This window comes from Arachis duranensis, chromosome 4 (assembly GCF_000817695.3).
Source record: "Arachis duranensis cultivar V14167 chromosome 4, aradu.V14167.gnm2.J7QH, whole genome shotgun sequence".
Classification (NCBI taxonomy): Eukaryota; Viridiplantae; Streptophyta; class Magnoliopsida; order Fabales; family Fabaceae; genus Arachis; species Arachis duranensis.
The window spans coordinates 75012391-75017144 of NC_029775.3; the positions used below are offsets into that span (position 1 = coordinate 75012391).

Genomic DNA, 4754 nt, shown 5'->3' on the forward strand with positions numbered 1-4754 from the left:
GGGGCCCACTTGGTGTATGCTTGGGCTGAGCTTGATTAATCCACGAGCTGAGGCATCTCTTGGAGTTGAACTCCGAGTTTTGATGTGTTTTGGGCGTTCAACTCCGGATCATGACGTTTTTCTGGCGTTTAACTCCAGACAGCAGCGTGTACTTGGCGTTTAACGCCAAGTTACGTCGTCATTCTTCGAATAAAGTATGGACTATTATATATTGCTGGAAAGCCCTGGATGTCTACTTTCCAACGCCGTTAAGAGCGCGCCAATTGGAGTTCTTTAGCTCCAGAAAATCCATTTCGAGTGCAGGGAGGTCAGATTCCAACAGCATCAGCAGTCCTTTTGTCAGCCTTCTTCAGAGTTTTGCTCAAATCCCTCAATTTTAGTCAGAATTTACTTGAAATCACAGAAAAACACACAAACTCATAGTAAAGTCCAGAAATGTGAATTTAACATAAAAACTAGTGAAAACATCCCTAAAAGTAGCTTAAACTTATTAAAAACTATATAAAAACAATGCCAAAAAGCGTATAAATTATCCGCTCATCAGTAGAGTAAGCTAAGTACATACATATACATCCCTGTGCCCCAAAATAACCCAATAACCACTTCGCTTCATGATGAGCGGATAATTTATACGCTTTTTGGCATTGTTTTTAGATAGTTTTTAGTATAATCTAGCTACTTTTAGGGATGTTTTCATTAGTTTTATGCTAAATTCACATTCTGGACTTTACTACGAGTTTGTGTATTTTTCTGTGAATTTAGGTATTTTCTGGCTGAAATTGAGGGACCTGAGCAAAACTCTGATAAAAGGCTGACAAAGGACTGCTGATGCTGTTAGATTCTAACCTCCCTGCACTCAAAATGAATTTTCTGGAGTTACAGAACTCCGAATGGCTCTCTCTCAACGGCATTGGAAAGTAGACATTCACAGCTTTCCAGCAATATATAATAGTCCATACTTTATTCGTGATTAGAGACGTAAACTGGCACTCAATGCCAGTTCCATTCTGCATTCTGGAGTCAAACGCCAGAAACACGTCACGAACCAGAGTTGAACGCCAAAAACATGTTACAACTTGGCGTTCAACTCCAAAAGAAGCCTCAGCTCGTGTAAAGTTCAAGCTCAGCCCAAGCACACACCAAGTTGGTTCCGGAAGTGGATTTCTGCATCAATCACTTACTTCTGTAAACCCTAGTAGTTAGTCTAGTATAAATAGGACTTTTTACTATTGTATTAAGTGTCTTTGATTGTCTAGTCTTTTGACCATTCGGTCTTTTGATTACGTTTGGGGGCTGGCCATTCGGCCATGCCTGAACCTTCATCACTTATGTATTTTCAACGGTGGAGTTTCTACACACCATAGATTAAGGGTGTGGAGCTCTGCTATACCTCAAGTTTTAATGCAATTACTGCTATTTTCTTTTCAATTCAGCTATCCCATTCTAAGATATTCGTTGCACTTCAACATGATGAATGTGATGATCCATGACACTCATCATCATTCTCACCTATGAACGCGTGACTGACAACCACTTCCGTTCTACTTTAGACCGGGCGCATATCTCTTAGATTCCTTAATCAGAATCTTCGTGGTATAAGCTAGATTGATGGCGGCATTCATGAGAATTCGGAAAGTCTAAACCTTGTCTATGATATTCCGAGTAAGATTCTGGGATTGAATGACGGTGACCAGTTTCAAACTCGCGATTCTTGGGTGTGATGACAAACGCAAAAGAATCAAGGGACTCTATTCCAATATGATCGAGAACCGACAGATGATTAGCCGTGCCATGACAGAGCATTTGGACCTTTTTCACTGAGAGGATGGGATGTAGCCATTGACAACGGTGATGCCCTACATACAGCTTGCCATGGAAAGGAATAAGAAGGATTGAAGGAAGGCAGTAGGAAAGCAGAGATCCAATAGGGACAAGCATCTCCATACACTTATCTGAAATCCACACCATTGAATTATATGAGTAACTCTATCTTTATTTTCTGCTTTATTTATTATTCGAAAACTCCATAACATTTACTATCTACCTAACTGAGATTTACAAGATGACCATAGCTTGCTTCATACCAACAATCTCAGTGGGATCGACCCTTACTCACGTAAGGTATTACTTGGACGACCCAGTGAACTTGCTGGTTAGTTATGCGGAGTTGTGACTAAGTGTGATTCATGTTTGAGAGCGCTACCAAGTTTTTAGCGCCATTGTTGATGATCACAATTTCGTGCACCAAGTTTTTGGCGCCGTTGCCGGGGATTGTTCGAGTTTGGACAACTGACGGTTTATCTTGTTGCTTAGATTAGGTAATTTTCTTTTTGTTTTATTTTCGAAAAAAAAGTATTTCTCATCTGTTTTCGAAAATTATTCTAAATTTTTAAAAATGAATTATAGTGTTTCATGAACCATGTTGAAGCCTGGCTGGCTGTAAAGCCATATCCAAATTCTTTTGGATTGAGGCTTCCAACCATCAGCATAGAGGCAAGTTAATTGAAATATCAGCTATTGTATGACTGATTTATATCCTAAAGCTGGCTGGCTATTAAGCCATGTCCAACCCTTGGATTGGAGCTTTAGGCTAACATTGAAAGATTCCTGGAATTCTTCTTAAAAAATTTTGAATTTCTTATTTTTCTTTTCCTATATGTTTTTCGAAAAATATAAAATAAAATCCAAAAAAATAATAAAATTATAAAAATCAAAAATATTTTTGTGTTTCTTGTTTGAGTCTTGTATCATGTTTTAAGTTTGGTGTCAATTGCATATTCATATTGTTCTTGCATTTTTCAAAAAAATTAATGCATTCATAATGTTCTTCATGATCTTCAAGCGGTTCTTGGTAAGTCTACTTGTTTGATCCTGATGTTTTCTTGTTTTGTGTTCTTTGTTGTTTTTCATATGCATTTATGCATTCATATTGTCTAAGCATTAAAGATTTATAAGTTTGGTCTCTTGCATGTTTTCTTTGCATAAATTTTTTTTCAAAAATATGTTCATGATGTTCATCATGATCTTCAAAGTGTTCTTGGTGTTCATCTTGACATTCATAGTGTTCTTGCATGCATCATGTGTTTTGATTCATAATTTTTATGTTGTGAGTCATTTTTTATGTTTTTCTCTCTCATAATTAAAAATTCAAAAATAAAAAATATCTTTTCCTTTTTTCTCTCAAAATTTCAAAAATTTGGGTTGACTTGGTCAAAAATTTTTAAAATTAGTTATTTCTTATAAGTCAAGTCAAAATTTCAAATTTAAAAAAATCTTATCTTTTTCGAAACTTTTTCAAAAAATCAAATCTTTTTCATTTTTCTTTTATGATTTTCAAAAATTTCAAAAAAAAAATTTTCAAAATCTTTTCTTAATTTTATTTCAAAATTTTCGAAACTTAACTAACAAGTAATGTGATTGGTTCAAAAATTTGAAGTTTGTTACTTTCTTGTTAAGAAAGGTTCAATCTTTAAATTCTAGAATCATCTCTTTTAGTTTCTTGTTAGTCAAGTAATTAATTTTAATTTTAAAAAAAATTTAATATCTTCCAACCATATCTTTTTAATCATATCTTTTTATCATATCTTTTTCAAAATTTTATCTTTTTCAAAAATTTGATTTCAAAATACCTTCTTATCTTCTTATCTTTTCAAATTTGACTTTCAAATCTTTTTCAACTAACTATTTGACTTTTTGTTTATTTCTTATCTTTTTCAAAACTACCTAACAACTTTTCTCTCTCTAATTTTCGAAAATACCTCCCTCTTTTTCAAAAATTCTTTTTAATTAATTAATTATTTTAAATTTTAAATTTTAATTTTATTTCTTATCTTAATTTTCGAAAATCATTAACTCCTTTTCAAAATTGTTTTCAAAAACTTCTCCCTCATCTTATTCTATTTATTCATTAATTTACTAACACTTCTCTTCATCTTAAATCACTGCCTCTATCCTTATCCTTGTGTTTGGATTCTCCTTTCTTTATCCCCTTTCTTCTTCTACTAATAATAAGGAACCTCTTTACTGTGACATAGAGGATTCCTCTTCTTTTTCCGTTCTCTTCTCCTTCATATGAGCAGGAACAAGGAAAAAGGCATTCTTGTTGAAACTGATTCAGAACTTGAAAGGACTCTGAAGAGGAAACTAAGAGAAGCTAAATTACAACAATCCAGAGACAACCTTGCTAAAATTCTCGAACAAGAAAAGGAGATGGCAGCCGAACCCAACAACAATAATGCAAGAAGGATGCTTGGTGATTATACTGCACCTACGTCCAAGTTTGATGGAAGAAGCATCTCAATTCCTGCCATTGGAGCAAACAATTTTGAGCTGAAACCTCAATTAGTTGCTCTGATGCAACAGAACTGCAAGTTTTATGGACTTCCATCAGAAGATCCCTACCAGTTCTTAACTGAGTTCTTGTAGATCTGTGAGACTGTTAAGACTAATGGAGTAGATCCTGAAGTCTACAGGCTCATGCTTTTCCCTTTTGCTATAAGAGACAGAGCTATAGCATGGTTGGACTCTCAACCTAAAGATAGCCTGGACTCTTGGGATAAGCTGGTCACGGCCTTCTTAGCTAAGTTCTTTCCTCCTCAAAAACTGAGCAAGCTTAGAGTGGATGTTCAGACCTTCAAACAAAAAGATGGTGAATCCCTCTATGAAGCTTGGAAAAGATACAAGCAGATGACCAAAAGATGTCCTTCTGACATGTTTTCAGAATAGACCATGATAGATATATTCTATTATGGTCT

At 34.8% G+C, this 4754-nt stretch overlaps 1 non-coding gene across 1 annotated transcript; it reads right to left on the reverse strand.

Annotated features, from left to right (window-relative positions):
* Positions 1-4608: 4608 nt before the first annotated feature.
* On the reverse strand, positions 4609-4712 carry LOC127746898 (small nucleolar RNA R71). The gene has a single exon (XR_008008710.1). It is a non-coding gene; the product is annotated as a small nucleolar RNA R71 (small nucleolar RNA).
* Positions 4713-4754: the final 42 nt, after the last annotated feature.